General features: G+C 39.2%; 1 pseudogene; it reads right to left on the minus strand.

The window, feature by feature from the left end:
* Positions 1-1982: 1982 nt before the first annotated feature.
* Positions 1983-21857, minus strand: LOC142181837 (7-deoxyloganetic acid glucosyltransferase-like; annotated as a pseudogene).
* Between the last annotated feature and the right edge of the window lie 684 nt (positions 21858-22541).

The raw sequence follows: 22541 nt of genomic DNA on the forward strand, positions 1-22541 counted from the left end.
GAGGCATCTCTACTGCAAATTGAACCATACATGTGATAACCACGTCAGAAGACTTAGCCTCAGGCCTCACTAGAAAGGCATAGCATCGGGGCGAGGGGCCACCACTCTGAACTACATCTCGAGGACGGGCCCTAGCTGGCTGGCCTCCACCTCTAGCAGCCTGACCTCCACCTCTAGTTGTCTGACACCTACACCTAGCTGGCTGAGCAGGCGGTGAAGCACTTAGTATCGGGACCATGGCACAAGAACTCTGATGCTGAGAAATGCTCGATGCTCGAGGGAAAAATCTAACAATGTGCCTTGGATCACCACAAGTATAACAAGACATTGGCTGTTGTGACTGCTAACCTTGAAACTGACCCTGTCGGCTTAAGTAACCACCCTGAAAACTCTGGAGCAGAGGTGCACTAATAGGAGCTGACGGTGCACTATAGTCTAGCTGATCGAAATAAGGCATATGAGAGCCACGACCACCTTAAGTACCGTAGGATATCTGGAGCACTGAATGAAATGGCCTGGGAGGATGGCCTCTACCAAAAGTACACCTACCTCTAGATGAGGCACCCCTGACTCCCCCCCCTGCTAGAACCATCTCGACTCACCTGGCGACATTGGCAGCCGTCTAAAAAGAAATCTCACTCCCACTCTCCTTGGCCATCTGCAACTTGATAGGCTAGGAAAGTCCCTCAATAAACCTCCTCACCCTCTCTCTCGGTAGAAAGTAGAAGAATAGCATGACGGGCCAGATCTACAAAGCCGGTCTCATACTGGGTGTCAGACATAGTACCCTGCTGAAGGCACTCGAACTGCCTTCGCTAGTCCTCTCTTAGTGTGAAAGGAAGGAAATTCTCAAGAAATATCTGAGAGAACTAGTCCCAAGTAAGAGTAGGCGACCCAGGTGGTTTGGTCGATACAAAGTCCTTCCACCATCTCTTGGCGAAACCCATCATCTTGAACACAACAAAATTGACCCCATTGGTCTTTATTATCCCCATATTCCGCAGCACTTCATGGCAGCAGTTAAGTTAATCTCATGGGTCCTCAGAAGGTGCACCACTGAAGTGAACTGGGAAGAGCTTGATGAACTTGTCCAACCTCAATAAGCCCTCAGAAGACATAGCTGGTCCATCACCGGCCTGTGCTGCAACTGTCGGTTGAACTACTCCAACGAGCTGAGCTGCTAGAGTCTGAAACTAGGGAACCATTTGCTCCGGAGTGTGAGCAGCGGGAGTCTGTGCTCCTCCCCCAGCCTGAGAGATGGCTTGTGCCATAGGGAATGTGTCGGCCTGTGCCACACTCTCCTTAAGGCCCACTAAACGAACCAAAGAATCCTGAAGCACTTGGGTGGCGATGAACCCCGTCAGGACCTGAACTGGTCCAGCTGGCACAGTTTGGACTGGAACATTCTTATCGAACTCTACCAGAGGCTCCGCTGTTGGCGCTGCTACTCAAGCTCTAGGCTGATCTCTGCCCCTACCCCGGCCTCTGGCACTACCTCGGCCTCGACCTTTGCCCCTCGTAGGAGCTACCACTGGGGGCTCTGGCTGCTGCTTAGCTGAAGATGCAATACGTGTTCTCGCCATCTGTGAGAGAACAGGAGTAGAAGAGTTCAATTAGCAATGAGAGAACAGAATCGCATGATAGAGAAGAATAGAAGTGAAATTTTTGCCTAAACTTCATAGCCTCTAGAAGATAAGTGCAAATGTCTCCAAAACGATCCTCCAGACTCTACTAAGCCTGCTCGTGGATTGTGATACCTAGGAAACCTAGTACTCTGATGCCAACTTGTCACGACCCGGAATTTTCACTTTCGGGGTCGTGATGGCACCTAACATTTCACTTGCTAGGCAAGCCAATGTTAGAGGATTCTCAAGTCAACTTCAGCCAATTTCAATAACAGGAACAATTAAGCTAAACAAAAGCTAAAATTGATTGCGGAATAACATAAAACCAATAATATCTTATACATTTAGGATCTGGAGTCACAACTCACGAGCTACTACGATATACTACAAATAGAGTCTGAAAGAAAATATATTGTTCTAAAAGAAAAGAAATAATAAAATAATAAGACTAGGAAGAGACTACAGGGTATGAGGACACCAGCAGATCTACCTTGGGTTTCCTGACGAACAAGTCCAGCTGCTAACCTCACGATTAGCTAGGGACGGTACCAAAATCTGCACAATAAGTGCAGAGTGTAGTATTAGTACAACTGACCTCATGTACTGGTAAGTGTCGAGCCTAACCTCGACGAAGTAGTAACGAGACTATGACAAGACACCTATATAATAAATCTGTGCAATTTAATAGTATATGCAAAAAATAACAACAAATAGAAGCTAGACAAGTGATATCGGGGGGGGGACATGCTGAGGTGGATACGTGATAAGAGCATGACAACAGAAATGATATACAGAACAATCAATATGCCTTGAACCAGTGAAATGATTAAACACAATAAAGGAAAGCGCATGACATCACCCTTCGTGTTTTTACTCTCAACCTCATTATATAAATCAATAGAAACGACACAGCATCACCCTTCGTGCATTAACTCTCATAACATGGCACATCATCACCCTTCGTGCATTAATGCTCACAATGTGGCATGGCATCACCCTTCGTCCATTAACACTTATATACGACATGGCATCATCCTTCGTGGATTAACGCTCTCCCTTACCACATAACAATGAACAAGTAAAAACAGGGAGATAGGATCAATAAGTATAAGCCTTACTTCAACAACGGTCCCACAATACCAATCTCAACTCGGAATCCATAATCAATTATCACTAAAGCTCATAAACATGATAAGAACGATCAATTTAATAATTAACTAGTCTAAGCATGGATAATATGATCAAGGAAGGCAACAATTACAAGAACAAGTCCCACTTGCATGTTATAACCCGACAACAACGCATAAGTACTCATCACCTCACATATACGTTGTACCCAACATCTAAACAAGTAGCAAATAGATAAATAAGTTCTAATCCCTCAAGTCAAGGCTAACCACGACACTTATCTCGCTCCAAGGACCAAACTCAAAGCTCAACCACCGCTTTGCCTTTCAAACAAGACTCAGAACCAATAGAATCTAGCAATTTACCAATCAAACGATTCAAATTAAGCCTTAGGAACTACCTACGATTGCAAGAATTCAAACTAGGTCATTATTAAAAAAAATTTAACAAAAGTCAGCTCCCGGGCTCGCTTGGTCCAAACCCGAAATTTGTACCAAAACCCGATTACCCATTCACCTTCGAGCCCGATTATGTAATTTGTTCTGGAATCTGACCTCAATTTGAGGTCTAAATCCCTATTTTTCAAATATTTCTAACTCTACAAAAAAAACAAATTTCCAACATGAAAACTCCAGATTTTAGGTTGAAATCTTAGGAAAAATAGTGAAAGATTGAAAGAAACTAGTTTAGAATCACTTACCAATGATTTGGGTAAGAAACGTTCTTTCAAAATCGCCTCTAGGGTTCTTGAGTTTAAAATTTTGAAGAATGAACCAAAAATCTCGTCTAAGTCCCATTTTGATTAGCTGCAGATGTTGCATTTGCGACCTGAGATTCGCAAATGCGAACCCCGCAAATGTGAAGAAACCATCACAAATGCGAAGCTCTCCACACTTCTGCTTTTTTTGCAAATGCGAAGAATGGTTCGCAATTGCGAACAATGATCTCCGCAAATGCGATTACTTCCTCCCCCTATCCCTGTTCGCAAATGCGAACTCTGGCCTTCCCAGCTACTCTTCTCAAATGCGATGAGTAGCTCGCAAATGCGAATCCATCGGTGGTCGCAATTGCGATGATTGACCTCGCAATTGCGAGGTCTGTGGCCTGCAATAAAACTGTAGCACACCGGCAATGCTCTAAGTCCAATTTTCACTTTGTAGCCTATCCGAAACTCACCCGAGCCCTCGGGACTCTAAACTAAAAGTGCACACAAGTCTAAAAAAAAGCATACAAACTTTCTCGTGCGATCAAATCGCCAAAATAATACTTAGAACTATGAATTGAGCATCAAATCAATTGAAATTTTCAAGAAAAACTTTGAAACTTCTATTTTTTTACAATCGCACATTCGAATCATGTCAAACCAACTCCATTTCTCACCAAATTTCACAGTCAAGTCATAAATATAATATTGGACCTATACTGGATTCCGGAACCAAATTACAGACCCGATATCTAAAAAGTCCACCATTGGTAAAACCTTTCAAATTTAGAAAGCCTTTAACTTTCAAATTTCTACAATGTTTGATAACACGGGCTAGGGACTTTCGAAATCCATTCCGGGTATACGTCCAAGTCCCAAATCATGATACGGACCCACCGGGTTCGTCAAATTATAAATTTGGATCTGTTTGCTCAAAACATTGACCGAAGTCAACTCAAATTGATTCAAAGTTAGAATTTCATATTTTCATCAGTTTTTAACATGAAAGCTTTCCGGAAACATGCCCGGACTTCGCGCGCAAATTGAGGAGGGTAAAAAGAGATTTTAACGGCTTCAAAGTGCAAAATTAGGTTCTAATACATGATATGACCTATCGGGTCATCACACACGTCACTCTCAAACACGTAGCATGTAGCACATAAGTCTATTTTTTAGAAAAAATTCCTTAATTCGAGCTAAGCAAGATACCTACCTTAATTCCAGACGAGCTTTATTCTTCAAAATTTATTTTTTCTAGCTCCAAATCTGTTAAAGGAGACTGATCTAGCCCAAAGAATGCTCAAGCAAATCAAATAAAGTTATAGCAATCAATTTCAAATGATAAAGGTTCGATTCAAAAAAGTCTCAAAAGTCAGTCAATTCCGGGCCCTTATGGTCAAAGGCCAAGGGCCTTCGCCAAAAAGAAGAGTTCGACCTAGAACGAATAACGACGGGTTAATGTTTCGATGAAAGTTCGAAATAACACCCTTAAAGGCCAAGGGCCTTCACCAAAAAGAAGAGTTCGACCTCGATCTAACAACGACAGGTTAATATTTTGATGAAAGTTCAAAATAACACCCATAAAGGCCAACGGCCTTCGCCAAAAATAAAAGTGCGACATCGATCGAACAACGACAGGTTAATATTTCGACGAATGTTTGAAATAACACCCTTAAAGGACAAGGGCATTCGTGAAAAAGAAGAGTTCGATCTCGATCGAATAATGACGGGATAATAATTCGATGAAAGTTCGAAATAACACCCTTAAAGGCCAAGGGCCTTCGCCAAAAAGTAAAGTTCGCCCTCGATCAAACAACGACATGTTAATATTTCGACGAAAGACCGAAATAACACAGTTTAGGGCCAAGGGCCTTCGCAAAAAAGAAGAGTTCGACCTCGATCGAACAATGACGGGTCAATATTTTGACGAAAATTCAAAATAACACCCATAAGGGCCAACGGCCTTCGCCAAAAAAAAAAGTTCGACATCGATCGAACAACGACGGGTTAATATTTCGATGAAAGTTCGAAATAACACCCTTAAAGGACAAGGGCCTTCGTGAATAAGAAGAGTTCGATCTTGATCGAACAATGACGGGTTAATATTTCGATGAAAGTTCGAAATAACATCAGATTTCATCCATATAGGAGCAGAGACAAACATGCCCAATCTAATACCTAATCTTGGGGAGAAACTATCTCAGTAGGAGGTTGAGAATGCTGAAGACCTGGCAATTCCTAAAATATAAGACGGGGATGGTGAGCCTTTGAGAAAGTCTACAAGAAATAAAAATTACCATCTTGGATGTCTGATTATGGTACCATTACAACTTCTGAAAAATGTTACTATCCCATGAGTGACAGTCTTTCATCTGCAAATATTTCCCCAAATTGTCAGCATTATCTGATGGTTGTCTCTCTTGTGACTGAGCCTAAGAGTTACCAGGAATCATGCTCTTATTGGGTGCAAATGGGTCTACACGTTGAAGTTCAAAGCTAATGGAGATATTGAAACATATAAGGCAAGGGTGATTGCAAAAGGGTACAACCTACAAGAGGGCCTCAACTATCATGAGACATTCTCACCAGTGGTGAATATTGTCACAGTCAATACTGTGTTATCCATGACAATAGCTGCATGTTGGCACATACACAATATGGATGAGTATAATACTTTCCTGTAGGGGAATCTTCATGATGAAGTTTACATGTCACTTTTGAGGGATTTTCTAGATTGGGGGAGAATAAAGGATTGGTTTGTAGGCTAGTAAACTCCCTATATGGGTTGACGCAGGTAATAATGGAATGTGAAGTAGACAAAATCACTAATGAATTCAGGCTTTACACAAAGCAGCTTGACCATTCTTCATCAAAAGAATTGATAAGCACATAGTAGTAATCTTGGTGTATGCGGATGACATGATAATTCCAGGGGACACCATCAACTTGATTGAACAAACAAAATAATAACTACACTCTGCATTCAAAGATGAAAGATCTGGGCACTCTAGAATACTTCTTGGGAGTAGAGTTTAGCAGATAAAAAAAGGGAATATTAATGAACCGGAGAAAATATGCTTTGGAACTCATTGGAGACATGTGCCTAACTGGATCAAAACCATCATGCACTCCTTTGTATAACAACATAAAGCTAACCACTATGGAAATTGACAAACTAGGAAAGAGGACAAATGATGAAATTATGCATGATAAAGATGTTTATCATAGGTTAATAGGAAGACTCCTATGTTTGACACAAACCAAGCCAAATACTAGCTTTGCCGTACAAACTCTAAGTCAGTTTATGCATCAACATAAAAGGTCACACCTGCTTTGAAGGTGGTGAGATATGTGAAAAGAACCAGGACTAGGGATTCTCATGAGCAACAATAGATCAAACAGGTTGAAAGCAAATTGTGAAACATATTGAGCATCATGTCCTAATTCCAAAAAATTAGTCACTGATTTTATGATAAAACATGGAGACTCCTTGATATCTTGGAAGTTAAGGAAACAGACAACAAATCCCAGAAGCTCAGTTGAAGTGGAGTTATAAGAGCATGGCAAACACTGTATCAGAAATAATGTGGATTGTAGGATTTTTCAAGGAACTGTGTCACAAGACCTTTATAAGATTCATTTAATATTTTTAAATTTGTGTGCTCAGTTCATGTCTTTTTTCGAAGAGATTTTATGTGAAAATTTAAAGAATATGATTTTTGGCTTTGAAAATAACTTGAGCTGACACCGTCAATATTTTATGTGAAAAACTCCAGATCGGTATTTTAACAATCCCGATGGGTCCGTATCGTGATTTTGAACTTGGGAATATGCCAGGATTTAATTCGGAAGTCCCTAATTTTATTTGACTTGGTTTTTCAAAATCTAGTAACTTAAAGGTTTAAAAATTTCCTAGGTTTGATTGTAGGTTGACTTTATGGCTACCGGGTTTGGAATTTAGTTCCGGAACTTGGTATAGGTCTATTTTTCTATTTAAATTTTATCTGTAAAATTTGGTACAAATGGAGTTGGTTTGATAGGATTCTGACGCTCAGTTGTGATTTTAGAAGCTCTTGAGTTTCTTTTAAAATTTCATGCATTTTGATGTCTGATTTATTGTTTTAGGTGTTATTTTGGTATTTTTATCATGAAATCAAGGTTTTATGATGTTATTACACTTGTGTGCATGTATGGTTTGAAGCCCGAGGAAATCAGGTGAGTTTCGGATAGCCTACAAACCATTTAAGACTTTGAAAGTTATTGGTTTTCATCTGTTGCTGGTGTCTGATGTCCTGTGCTTCACTATTGTAAAGCTACTCTCGTGATCGTGAAGGGGAATTTAGGATGGGGCGGATTTCTTCTACGCGAACGCGGGGATACGACCGCGACCGCGAAGCAATGTAGGGCTTACCCTTCACGAATGCGACCATTCCTTCACGAACGCGACTAATCCCTCACAAAACCGATGGGTTGTGGGATATAGGGGAAGTCTGGGCAGTAATTCAATGCGAATGTGAGCCTTGGATCGTGAACACGAAGGCTAGGGGGGTTAAGACTTCGCGAACACGAAGGTTACATCGCGAACGCGTAAGTCTTTTTGGCCGATATTTATCGCGATCGCGTCAGGTGCCTCGCGAACTCAAAGGAAACCTTACGCCCAGTGATTTAAACTTTCAAAGGACGGGATTTATGTCATTTTTCACCATTTTCAAGTTTGAGCTCGGCCTAGAGATGATTTTGAAGAGATTTTTCATCCCCACTTTATTGGTTAGTAGATTTTAACTTATTTTCTTATATTTCCATAAACACCCATTGATTTTAACCTTTAATATAAGCTTTTTTCATGAGAGAAATTAGGGATTTAGATAGAAATTGAGAATTTTGAAAAATTGAGATTTAGACCTCAAATTGCGGTCAGATTTCAAAATTGCTCGGGAGTGAATGGGTATTTGGGTTTTGGTTCGAATCTCAGGTTTTGACCAAATGGATTGGGGTTTGTCTTTTGTTGACTTTTATTGAAATAATTAAAAAATGAATTTTTTTGCACTTATGGGTAGTTTTTAAAGCCTAAATTAAATTATTTGAACGATATTTGGCTAGATGTGATTGATTTTGAGGCTAATTCTAAAGAAAAGGCCCCGGTTGTGCCTTGATTTGATTGCGGAGCGAGGTAAGTATGGTATCTAACATTGATTTGAGGGAATTATGACTTGTTGAATTATTTATTATGCGTATTATGTGGGAATGCATCATATATGCGAGGTGACGAGTGTATATGCGCCACCGCGGGATTGAGCATGTAGAGTTGGAGTATTTACTTCCATATTTTCATTTGTTCCATGTTATTTTGTGTTATATGCTTTAACTATTACATATTTTTATTTGACATCTATGTAATATTAGTTAATGGTTATTTAATGCTACTTGCATTGATTTGTTCACTTTCCACGCGATTTCTGCTTATTTGTTACTTGTTTCAATTTGCCTTAATCCTGTTTTACTGATTTTCATTGTTTGAGATTCTGAGATGTTTAATTTCTTCGTTTATTATGTAATTCTTTATTGTTGGTACATTTCACCCCTCTGTATTGATGCTTTGCAAGTATTGTTGTTGAGTTTTTTGAGTTAAACAGCTTGAAATTGTTTGGGGATTAGGTTGCATGCCGTAACGGTATTGAACGGTACTGAAATGATACGAAGGAATAAGGCTGGATTATGATATGAGAAGATGATGTTATGGTGGGATCGAGTTGCGCGCCACAACGGGTTTGATATGTGGTATTGTACTGGTTTTAGATTGTACAGTCACTCTTGGTATTGTAATGTGAGATTTGAGGTTTTATTATTTTGAGTTCTCTGGCAGTTGGTTTTCGGATTCATTTTATACTTTGACTTTTTGCTTTCTTAGTTTGTTACTATTATTATTATTATTATTATTATTATTATTATTATTATTATTATTATTATTATTATTTCGCACATGTTATTTTTGAGGTACTTGCCTTAGCCTCGTCACTACTTTGTCGAGGTTTGGATCGGCAATTATAGGGTATATGAGATTGGTTATACTCATACTACACTTCTGCACTTCTTATTCAGATACTGGAATTGATCCCAACTACGAATAGTGAGATTGTTCGGATTCAGCTACTTGTGGAAACTTGAGGTATAGCTACATGGCATTCGTAGCCCTAAAGTCCCCTTCCATTCTATCATTTTTGTTGATTTACCTTCAAAATAATTGTATTTTGTTCAGACTTTATTTGTAGCATTCTAGATGCCCATTTATTCATGACTCCAGATTTTAGGTTATGTTTAGACTATGTTATTTAGTATTACATCACTCTACTTTAGGTTATTACGATTATTATTGTTAATGTTTTATTTTGAATTGGTAAAATTGGTTAAATAATCTAGATAAAGTTGGCTTGCCTCTCAAGTGAAATGTTAGGCGCCATCACGGTCCCGAGGGTGGGATTTCGGGCCGTGATAAGTTGGTATCAGAGTACTAGGTTTCTTAGGTCTCACGAGTCATGAGCAAGCTTAGTGGAGTCTGGAGGATTTGTACGGAGACGTTTGTACTTATATTCTAGAGGCTATAGAGCTTTAGGAAAATTTCACTTCTTTCTTTCACTATCGTGAGATTTTATTCTATCATTGATGTTTGAATAATTCCATTCTTGTTCTCTTTCAGATGGAGAGAACACGCACAACATCTACAGCCGAGTAGGAGCTGGAGCTGGAGCCCCCTATTGCAGCTACTATTAGGGGTAGGGGCCGTGGTCGAGCCACAGGCCGAGCAGAGGTAGAGCTCAGCCTAAATCTCGTTCAGTAGAACCCAATGTGGAGCCTCAGATTGATTATGAGGAGGAGATCTTAGCTCAGACCGTACCAGTCGGACCCGCTTAGGTCTCAGAAGGATTTATAGCAACTCTCGTACTTCAGAACGCCTTACTCCGCTTGGTGGGCCTTATGGAGAGTATGGCCCAGACCGGTGCATTTTCGATGGCACCAATTGTCTCTAAGTCCGGAGGAGGAGCACAGACTCCCACTACTCATGCTCCGGAGCAAATGGCTCCCATTTATCAGACTTCTACGATTCCAGCATTCGGGGTGGTTCAACCTATTATTGCTCCACAACCCGGGGAGAGACCCCCGATGTCTTCTGAGGGATTGATGAGGTTAGATAAGTTTACCAAGATCTTTCCTGTTCATTTTATTAGTGAAACTTTTGAGGACCCATAGGATTATTTGGACTATTTCCATGAGGTATTGCGCAACATGGGTATTGTTGAGCCTAATATGGACGACTTTGAAGTTTTGAGATGACCGATTTTGTGAAGAGGTGGTGGCAGGATTATGAGCGGAGCAAACCAGAAGGTACGCTCGGTTATTCCTTTCACTCTGAGAGAGGGGTACCGCAGGTAGTTCGAGTGCCTTCAAAAGGGTAGCATGCCTGTTACTTAGTATGAAACCCGATTTGTGGATCTAGTTTGCCATGCAGTTATCTTACTCCCTACTGAGAGGGTGAGATTGAGGAGATTTATTGATGGACTTACTTTTAGTATTAGTCTACAGATGGCCAAGGAGATTGGGGATGATATTTCTTTCCAAAGGGCCATGGAGATTGCTAGGACGAATCAAGATGATTCATAGTCAGGGTAGAGAGGTAGTATATGAGAAGAGGTCTCGTCACTTTGGGGGTTTCCGTGGTGACTCATCTGGGGCAGAGGTTCATTTGGTAGAGGCCATCCTCCTAGGCTGATTCAGTCAGCACTACAAGTATCTCACGGTGATTTAGGTAGTTGTGGTTCACATGGGTATCATTCGGAGCGACCAGTATTCAATGCACCTTCAGCTCATATCAATGCACCACCATCACAGAGTAACTACATGGATATCCGATCCGTCAAGGTCAAACTCAGCTTCATCAACCTCAGCAGCCGAGAGAGTGATTTGAGTGTGGAGGTACATGTCACATCAGGAAGTATTATCCCATATTGATGAGAAATAGACCTCAGCAGGGTTCTCATGACATTGTGCCGACACCGGTTGCTTCACTTCCCACACAACTAGCTAGAGACGGGGTTCAGGTAGCTAGAGATGGAGGTAAGGCCATTAGAGGTAGATGCTAGCCATCTAGAGGTCGCACGGGGGGGAGGTTATAGTGGTGGGCCTATACTCATTTCTATGTATTTCTAGCTAGACCTGAGGCAGAGTCATCTGATGTTGTCATCACATGTATTGTTCCTGTTTGCCATAAAGATGCCTCAGTTTTATTTTATCCAAGCTCTAACTATTCATACATGTCATCCTACTTTGCTTCATATCTAGTTATGTCTCGTGATTACTTGAGTGTTCTTTTCTACGCGTCCATGCATATAGGAGATTCTATTGTAGTAAATCGTGTTTATCGCTCGTATGTGGTTTCTATTGGGAACATTGAGACTAGTGTAGGTCTTCTACTTCTTGATATGGTGTACTTTGATGTTATCTTGGTCATGGATTGGATGTCACCTTATCACACTATATTAGACTGCCATGCCAAGACGGTGACCCTAGCCATGCCGGGGTTTCCTCAACTAGAGTGGAGAGGGACTCTTAGTCATTCTACTAGCAGGGTTATTTCTTTTGTGAAGGATCGACATATGGTCAAGAAGGGATGTCTAGCATATTTGGCCTATATCCGTGATTCTAGTGCGGGGGTTCCTTCCATGGATTCAGTACCAGTTGTGTGCGAGTTTCCAGAGGTATTTCATGCAGATCTGTCGGGGATGCTACCCAACAGAGATATTGACTTCTGTATTGACTTGGCTCTGGGCACTCAGCCCATTTCTATTTTACCATATCGTATAGCCTCAACTGAGTTGAAGGAGCAGTTGCAGATTTGCTTGATAAAGGATTCATTAGACCTAGTGTCTCGCCCTATGGTACACAATGTTATTTGTAAAGAAGAAAGATGGTTTGATCAGGATGTGTATAGATTTCGATAGTTGAACAAAGTCACTATCAAGAACAAGTATTTGTTGACGAGGATTGATGACTTATTTGATTAGTTTCAGGGTACCAAAGTGTTTTCAAAGATTGATTTGAGATCTGGCTACCATCAGTTGAAGATTAGGGCATCATATGTCCCTAAGACAACTTTTCGGACTCGATATGGTCATTATGAGTTATTAGTGACATTATTTGGTTTGACCAATGCCCTAGCATCATTCATGGATTTGATGAACCAGGTATTTAATCCATCTTTGGATACTTTTGCAATCGTCTTCATTGATGATATTTTGATCTACTCCCCCAGTTGAGAAGAGCATGAGCAACATCTTCGGATCGTACTTTAGATTCTGAGAGATAGTTAGTTATATGCCAAATTTTCAAAATGTGAGTTTTGGTTGGATTCAGTCGTCTTTTTGGGGTATGTTGTATCATCCTAGGGCATTAAGTGGATCCTAAGAAGATTGAGGCAGTTAAGAACTAGCCTAGAAATACTTTAGCTACAAATATTCTGAGTTTCTTCGGTTTGGCGGGTTTTATAGCCGGTTCATGGAGGGGTTTTCATTTATCGCAGCCTCATTCACTAGATTGACCTAGAAGGGTGCCCCGCTTATTTGGTCTGATGAGTGTGAGTTGAATTTTTAGAAGCTCAAGACTGCTTTGACTATAACTCCAGTTCTAATTTTGCCATAATCATCGGGTTCATATGTAGTTTATTATGATGCTTTGCAGATTGAGATCGGATGTTTCCTAATACAGGAGAGTAGGGTGATCGCTTATGCTTCACGTCAGCTGAAGCCCTATGAGAAGAACTACCCATTCATGATTTAGAGTTGGCAGCCATTGTGCATGCATTGAAGATTTGGAAGCATTACCTCTATAGTGTGTCGTGAAAGGTATTCACAAATTATGGAAGTTTACAACACCTATTTAAGCAAAAGGATCTAAATTTGAGGCAGCAAAGGTGGTTAGACCTATTAAAAGACGATGATATTACCATTTTGTATTATCCCTAGAAGGCCAATGTGGTGGTCGATGCCTTGAGTAGAAAGGCAGAGAGTATGGGTAGCCTTGCATATATTCATGTTGGTAAGAGAACACTAGCATTGGATGTTCAGGAGTTGGCCAATCAACGCATGTGGTTAGATATTTCAGGGCCTAGTCTGGTTTTTGCTTGCACGATTTCTCAGTCTTCTTTGTATAAGCGTATCAGAGAGCATCAATATGATGACTCCATTTACTTTTTCTTAAGGATACAGTGCAACACGACAATACCAAGGAGGTTTCTATTAGAGATGATGGGGTGTTGTGGATGTATGGTTAGATTTGTATACTCAATGTTGATGGGCTGCATGAGTTGATTCTTTAGGAAGCCCACAGGTTGCGGTATTCCATTCATCTGGGTACCTCCAAGATGTATTAGGATTTGAGGCCGTATTATTGGTAGAGAAGAATGAAGAAAGATATAGTAGGGTATGTGGCTCGATGTTAAAATTGTAGTAGGTGAAGTACGAGCATTAGAGGCATGGCAGTTTATTTCAGAGACTTGATATTCCCGAGTGGAAGTGGAAGCATATTACCATAGATTTCGTTGTTGGTCTCCCACGTACTTTGAAGAGATTTGACGCGATATCAGTTATTATGGATAGGTTGACCAAGACTGCACATTTCATACCGGTTGTAACTACCTATTCTTGAGAGCAGCTGGCCCAGATCTATAGCCGCGAGATTGTTCGCCTTCACTGTGTGCTAGTGTCTATCATCTCCGACCGAGGCACGCAATTCATGTCGAATTTCTGGAGAGTTGTGTTGCTGGAATTAGGTACGCGAGTGGAGTTGAGTACATCATTTCACCCCAGATGGATGGGTAGTCCGAGCGTACCATTTAGATCTAAGAGGACATGCTACACATTTGTGTTATAGATTTTGGGGGGTTCATAGGATCAATTCTTTCCCTTGCAGAGTTTGCCTACAATAATAGCTACCAATTGAGTACTCAGATGGCTCGTTATGGACTTGTATGGGAGGCGGTGTCGTTCACTAGTTGGTTGGTTTGAGCCGGGAGAGACTAGGTTATTAGGCACAGATTTAGTTCGGGATGCCTCGGAGAAAGTCAAGTTGATTCAGGATAGGCTTCGTACAACTAGTCTAGACAGAAGAAATATGATGATCGGAAGACCTGTGATGGGTTTGCTTCGGGTATCAGCCATGAAGGGTGTGATGAGGATCGGGAAGAAGGGCAAGATGAGCCCTAAGTATATTGGTCCTTTTGAGATCCTTGAGAGGGTTGGTGAGGTGGACTAAAAACTTGCATTGCCACCTAACTTATCGGCATATCACCTGATATTCCATGCTTTTATGCTTCAGAAGTATCACGACAATCTGTCCCATGTATTAGGTTTCAGCTCAGTTCAATTGGACAAGGATTTGACTTATGAGGAGGAGTCGGTGGCTAGAGCCCAACAAGTTCGGAAGTTGAGGTCTAAGAGTTATCCTTATGTTAGAGTGCAGTAGAGATGTCAGCCGATCGAGGCAGCTACATTGGAGTTCGAGTCTGATATACAAAGTAGATAACCACACCTTTCACCGGTCTATATACTTTTCTATGTCTGTTCGAGGACGAACGTTTGTTTTAGAGGTGGAGAATATGATAATCCGGTAGATCATTTTGAGTACTAGCCTTTATTTTCATATTTTGAGACCTCAATTAACTTAATTTAATATTTCTCAATTTGCGTGCACAGTCCATGTCTTTTTTTCAAATAAATGTTATGTGAAAATTTGAAGAAAATATGATTTTTGGATTTAAAAATAACTTGAGTTTACTAAGGTCAATATTTTATGTAAATGATCCCGGATCAGTATTTTGACAATCCCGATGAGTCCGTATCGTGATTTAGAACTTGGGAGTATGCCCGGAATTTAATTCGAAAGTCCCTAACTTGATTTGACTTGATTTTTCGAAAGCTATTAACTTGAAGGTTTAAATCTTTTTAGGTTTGTCAGTAGGTTGACTTTATGGCTACTGGGTTCAGATTTTGGTTTTGAGACTTGGTATAGGTCCATTTTACTATTTGAAACTTGTCTGTGAAATTTGGTGCAAAACTGAGTTCATTTGATAGGAGTTTATTTGAAAATTTCATGTATTTTGATGTCCGATTCGTTGATCTAGGTGTTATTTGGTATTTTGATTGCGCGGCCGAGTTCGTATAATGCTATTACACTTGTGTGCATGTTTGGTTTGAACCTTTGGGGCTTGGGTGAGTTTTAGATAGGCTACATACCATTTTGGACTTTGAAAGTTGTTGGTTTTCAATTGTTGCTGGTGTCTGATGTCTTGTGCTTCACGATCGCAAAAGGGGAAATTATATTGGGAGCCGATTTCTTCTACGTGAACGCGGGGATGTTTCTGCAAACACGAAGCAGTAGAGGGCTTACCCTTCGCGAACGTGGTGAGTTATGGTATCTGGGGTTGGTTAGGTAGTAATTTAACGTGAATGTGAGCCATGGCTCGCGAAGGATGGGGTTTAAAGGATGGGATTTGAGTTAAACATTCAAAGGACGAGATTTGAGTTATTTTCACCATTTTCAAGTTTGAGCACGACCTAGAGGCGATTTTGAAGAGGGTTTTCATCCCCACTTTATTGATTAATAGATTTTATGTTGTTTCCTTATACTTTCATAAACACCTATTGTTTTAAACCTTAATCTAAGCTTTTTCATAGTAGAAATTAGGAATTTAGGTAGACATTAGAGATTTTGAGAAATTAACATTTAGACCTCAAATTGAGGTCGGATTTTGAAACTAATTAAATAACCGGGCTTGGGGTGAATGGGTAATTGGGTTTTGGTCCAAATCTGGGGTTTTGACCGAGCGGGGGTTGACTTTTATTGACTTTTATCGACATCATTAAAGATTAAATTTTTTCACTCGTGGGTAGTTTCTAAAGCCCAGCTTGAATTATTTAAGCTATATTTGGCTAGATTTGATTAGTTTAGAGGCTAATTCTGAAGGAAAGGCCGCAGTTGTGCCTTGATTTGGTTGCGTAGCGAGGTAAGTATGGTGTCTAACCTTGACTTGATTGAATTATTTGTTATGTGTATTATGTGAAAAATCGGCGGATATACAAGGTGACACGTGTATATGCATCACATGATTTAACATGCAGGGTTGTAGTATTTACTTCCATATTTTTATTTGTTCCATATTATTTCATGTTTTATGCTTTAATTGTTACACGTATTACTTGACATCTATGGTTAATTGTTATTTAACTGCTACTTACGTTGATTTGTTCATTTTCTATGCGATTTCTACTTATTTGCTACTTGTTTTAATTTGCCTTAATTGTATATTTTAATTATCACTTGTTTTACCTGTTTTTATTGTTTGAGATTTCGAGATGTTGGACTTTCTCCATTTATTCTATGATTCTTTATTGTTGGTACATTTTACCCTCCTATTGATACTTTGCAAGTATTGTTGTTGAGTTAAATAGTTTGGAATTATTTGGGGATCGGATTGTACGTCGCAACGTTATTGAAATAATAAAAAGGAATAAGACAAGATTATGATATGAGCAGATAGTGTTATGGTGGAATCGGGTTGCGTGCCATAACGGATTTGATATGTGGTATTGTACTGGTTTGAGATTGTAGAGTCACTTTTTGTATTGTAATATGAGATTTGAGATTTTGTTGTTCTGAGTTCACTGGTAGTTGGTTTTCGGATCCATTTCATGAGTTTATGGCTTTATTCTATTCTTTTTTTTCCTGTTATTATTATTTCGCACAGGTTATTTGTGAGTGACCTGCCTTAGCCTCGTCACTCTTCATCGAGGTTAGGCTCGTTACTTACGTGGTACATGTGGCCGGTTGTACTCATACTACAATTATGCACTTTTTGTACAAATACCAGAGCTGATCCCAGCTGCGCATAGTGAGACTGCTCAGATTCAGCTACTTGTAGAGACTTGAGGTATAGCTGCATGGCGTCTCCAGCCCTTAAGTCCCCCTTCCATTCTATCATTTCTGTTTATTTAGCTTCGAAATAGTTGTATTTTGTTCAGACTATATTTGTAGCACTCTAGATGCTCATGCATTCGTAACTCCATATTCTGGGTTATGTTTAGACTACATTATTCAGTATTACATCACTTGAATTCAACTTGTTACAATTTTTATTGTTAATATCTTCTTTTGAATTAGTAAAATTGGTTAAATAACCTAGTTAACGTTGGTTTGCCTAACAAGTGAAATGTTAGGCGTCATCACGGTTCCGAGGGTGGGATTCCGGATCGTGATAAAATGGGAGAAGAGATTCATATGCAGTAGACCTCTATAATGATAGAGGCAGCACTACAAATTGCTGCAAATCTAGTTTATCATGAGTGAACTAAATATATAGAGATTGACCGCCATTTCATAAAAGAGAAAAAACAAGCAGGTTTGATCAACATACAATATCTGGCTACAAAGGAGCAATTAACAGACATTATGACAAAAGGGTTATACATACCACAACACGAGTTTCTAGTTTCCAAGATGGGTGTCCTTGATGTTTTCATACCTACCAGCTTAAGGGGAGTAATGAGAGTGAAGGTGTAACGTAATACTAGCTAACTTATTAATTATTTTTAGTTTTAACTAATTCTTAAATTGTTAGTTATTAGTCAACAAAGTCGTTAGTCAGCATAATTAGTGGGTTAGATAGGACAATTGTCAAGTGAATGTGTATACAAGTATATAGTCGAGACATACATTGTAAAATTTCATTTTTACTGATATTGGAAAGCTGAGCACTTTGCACAAATTCTCTCCCACTCTCATTGATTTGATCTCTGTAATTCAGCTAGGGTTCGAATCCTAAATCACCTTAAAAGCCCAAGATTTCAAGTTTAATTTGATTACAAGAATACACGACTCCAGTCAGAGATGAAGCCAAGATTTGGAATTTTTGGTTTCTAAATTCTAGGATAACAATATTCAGGTGTTAGTACTTGTATTCTTAATTTAAATTTTGTACATATTAAGTGAATTTTTTAATACAAATACAGCTTTGTACTAAAGCTACAGAGTTCGGCCGAAACCGTACTTCGATTTCTAGCTCCACCCCTAATTCCGGTAATTAGTTCATTGTCATCCCAAGTTAGAGTGAATGGATGAGAAAGCAACGAGTTCATGTTCATATTGCTTTGTGATCCGTTTGGTCCAAAGCTTAAATAAGCTAGAGAAATGGATTAGAAAGAAAAGCTACTCTCTTTGGCTTTTTTCTCTGATAAACTTTTTCTTTTGAAAAAAAAAGAGCTTAGATTCATGACTCACCAGAGAAGGGGAGCTCTCCGTTTTGAATAAGTTGAGGCGAGCATAAATATATCCAAAATGAGGCAGCGCTTGCAGTCCGAAAATATAAGATTGGAATTCCAACGTCTTCAGCTACTTCAAATGCCACACTCAGAATTCCATCAGCTATAACAAGTCACTGGCCCCTGCCTTGTAACTTCACTACTACCACTTGGACAACCGGCGGCAAGAATTATTTCTTTCAAAATTGGCTTCGCAGTGCTTCTCAAGAAATCAAAAATCACCATCAATTTATTAGTCTCTTGATGAGTGTGCGGAACATTGTCCGAAAGGCCGTCGGTAATGGTCTCAAAGCGAAAGCCAGGAAAGCGGCTGAAACGGGATTGAATGCCTGTATTACGGGAAAGTCGATTTTGAATAGAAAGGGTGTTGATGAAGGTGACATGAATACCAGATAGGCTCAGTAGCTCGGCGAGCTTGAGCATAGGATTCACATGTCCTTGCACTTGGAAAAGGGAAGATGACTCATGACTACGTGAGGTGGGAACTCGGTTTTCTCCATCATAATCAATATACTAATGCTTTTGGCCTTTTTAGCAATTCACATCTTTAGAAATCTTGGCTCTGGAATTTATAGTGTAGATGCTAGTACTTGGTGGATTAGTTGTTCTTTCTCTAGGGCATCTATTCAGTGATAAACAAATTAGATGCCGTAACGAAACAGATGTTTACTACATGTGCCAACCTCGACAATACGACGGTGGACAACTGCTACTATCTTGCGCCTGCTATATTAGGTACACAATGTTATCACGAGAACTTTTTATCGTTGTATATTCATCATGTACTGCATCTCGCGTGATTAATATGGGAAAATGACATTGTCACTATAAGAAATATATATATATATAAATTTTCTATACTTTTGCAGATATCAAATATAAATAATTTAAGCTGCAGGCTAAAAGTGATTTTAATTGCCCCATTTAATGTTTTCAATATGAAGTAAGAAAACATTGATAAATTATTTTACTAAATAATTTATGAATTTAGAAGATGACACACTATAAAAAAAGACGTTTTGTGTTTTGATTCCCCTGATGATGTGGATTTTAATTAATATGTAACGGCAACAATGTTAAGAAGCACGAAAACAACGGAACACTTAAAATATTGGCTGATAATTATAGAGAATATTCTGCTTATACAAATGATATAATTTGGCTTATTTCTTTGTACACGCGACAAATGTGTATTCATACGCTCATATCTTAATATTGTATACCATCCTTGGACTACATGTAACGATTCGATCGGTCATTTTATGTAATTGCGTCCTATTTCCTCTTTTCATTCTTCATACAATGTGTGTTTATAATTTTATGACTTGCGGGTTGGTTAGTTTCGTTTCGGGAAGCTTTTAGATTGATTTGCACCCTTGATTCTTGACTTAGAAGTTTAAATTTGAAAATGTTGACCAAACTTTAACTTTCGTTGAAACGACTACGGAACTGTTTTTTTATGGCTCCACTAGTTCATGATTTCGGACTTGGCCGTATGCCCGAAATTGATTTTGGAAGTCCGTAGGTTGATTTGCCGAAATTTGGCAATTTAAAGTTGAAAAGTTTGATCGTAGGTTGACTTTTAGCTATTGAACTCGGAATTTAATTTTGGGACTTAGAATAAGTCCGTTATGACATTCTGAACTTGTCTGCAAAATTTGGTGTTGATTTGATAGGATTCAGATGTTTAGTTGTAATTCTAGAAATTCTTGAAAATTTCCTTGAATTCCATGCATTTTAGTGTTCGATTCGTAGTTTTAGATGTTATTTTATGTTTTGATCGCGCGAGCGAGTTCGTATGATATTTTTAGACTTGTGTGGATATTTGATTGGGAGCCCCGAGGGATGGGATGAGTTTCATACATGTTCTAGAGTGATTTGGACTGAAAAATGGCAAATCTGGTGTCGCAATTAGATACATCAGGCTCGCATTTGCGAAGGTGACATGTAAGGGCAATTGTCGCAAATGCGACATTCCCTTCGCATTTGCGAACCCAACAGAAATTGGACATGTTCGCAATTGCGAACAATTGTTCACTTTTGTGATATTCCCTCAGTTCGCAATTGCGATATATGCTGAGTAGTTTGGAGTTGATTTGATTTGATATTCTCCAGTTCGCTTTTGTAATTTGGAGTTGATTTGATTTGATAGAACTTGTCTGCAATTGGTCGCTTTTGCGATATTCCCTGGTTCGCAACTGCGAACCTTATGTCGCAAATGCGACATCTGCAGTTAGTTAAAGGGTTGAGAGACGGAATTTTTGAACTTATTCTTACATTTTTGAAAGCTAGAGTCGGTAAGATGCGATTTGGAGGGGGGGATTTTCACCTACAAACCTTCGGTAAATGATTCTAATCTATTTGTAATCATATTCCATTAGCATATCTTAGAGTTCAACATCAAAATCATGTGAATCAAAGTGAAAATTTGTCAAGTTTTTGAAAAATAAGAATTTGAGTTTTGAGAGTCCATTTGGATTCGAATTTTGAAACTAATCACATATATGAACTCATGTTGTCATGGGTAGACGGAGTCTATCATTGTACCCGAGTTTTGACCGAGTGAGCCCCGAGTTGACGTTTGTTGACTTTTTGAAAAAAGTATAAAGATCTTTACTTTATCTATTGCAATTGAATTCCCTAGTATTGTTTGATTATATTGAATCTATGTTGGTTAGATTTGAGCTGTGTGGAGGCGAATTTTAAGGGAAAAGCTATTTCTGAGTATTGAATTGACCTAATTGAGGTAAACGTCTTGCCTAACATCGTGTGGGGGAACTACCCCTTAAGATTGGTATTGCTTGATTCAATTGTGCTAAGTGAAATTCGTGTATGCAAAGTGACGAGTGAGTACACGGGTTGTACGTGGTAATTGACCGGTTTAGGCTACTTAGACTATTTTCATGCTTTAATTGAAATGCCATATCATATTCTAAATTCTCGTAGTTAATTTATCCTTAATTTTATTAGACTATCCTTACATCCCTTAAATGCTTGTTTAGTATTCGCTTTACATCCTACTTGCTAAATTACCTCCATGCTTTAGTTGAACTTGTTGCCTCTTTTATTGTTACGTGCTATCCATTAATTGTTAATTATTATTATTTGAAGTCATTGCTCGTGTAATCTCTTTCGATATTGACCTTCGTTACTTGAAGTAATTGTTCATGTTATCCCTTTACTTATTGATTTCCATTATTTGAGACTCATTGTTAAATGTTATCTCCTTTATTGTGTGTTAGTCTTATCTAATATCGTGGTTATACACTATTTCTTCCATTGTTGAGTTATTTGGTGTTGAAGTTGTGAAAGTTGTTAATACGTTGAGGCGATGTTGGTTATTGTTGAAACATCTATCTTATTGAGCATTTTTCACTGTGGTGGAGCCATGTGCTATTGTTGTGAAAACATTGATATTGTTGTTGTTGGCAAGTTGCGATATGTGGGCACTTGTGGTGTGAGTTGTTATTGTGATATGTTATTGATGCGCATACGGTCGTATAAGGCTTGGGTTGATGTGCATGTGGCGTTATAAGGTGGGACTTATGTGCGTATTGTTTGTAGGTGGAACTACGTGAAGCCTCGCAGCGTCATAAGGTGGGCTAAAGTGCATGTAGCTATTTCGGAAAAATTATTTTTCAAAACCTATTTCAAATGTATGGCTCACGCGGTTGTATTGGGAGAGATTGTGATTGAAATTGAGAAATATGAATATGAGACGGT

This window comes from Nicotiana tabacum, chromosome 6, assembly GCF_000715075.1.
Source record: "Nicotiana tabacum cultivar K326 chromosome 6, ASM71507v2, whole genome shotgun sequence".
Classification (NCBI taxonomy): domain Eukaryota; kingdom Viridiplantae; phylum Streptophyta; class Magnoliopsida; order Solanales; family Solanaceae; genus Nicotiana; species Nicotiana tabacum.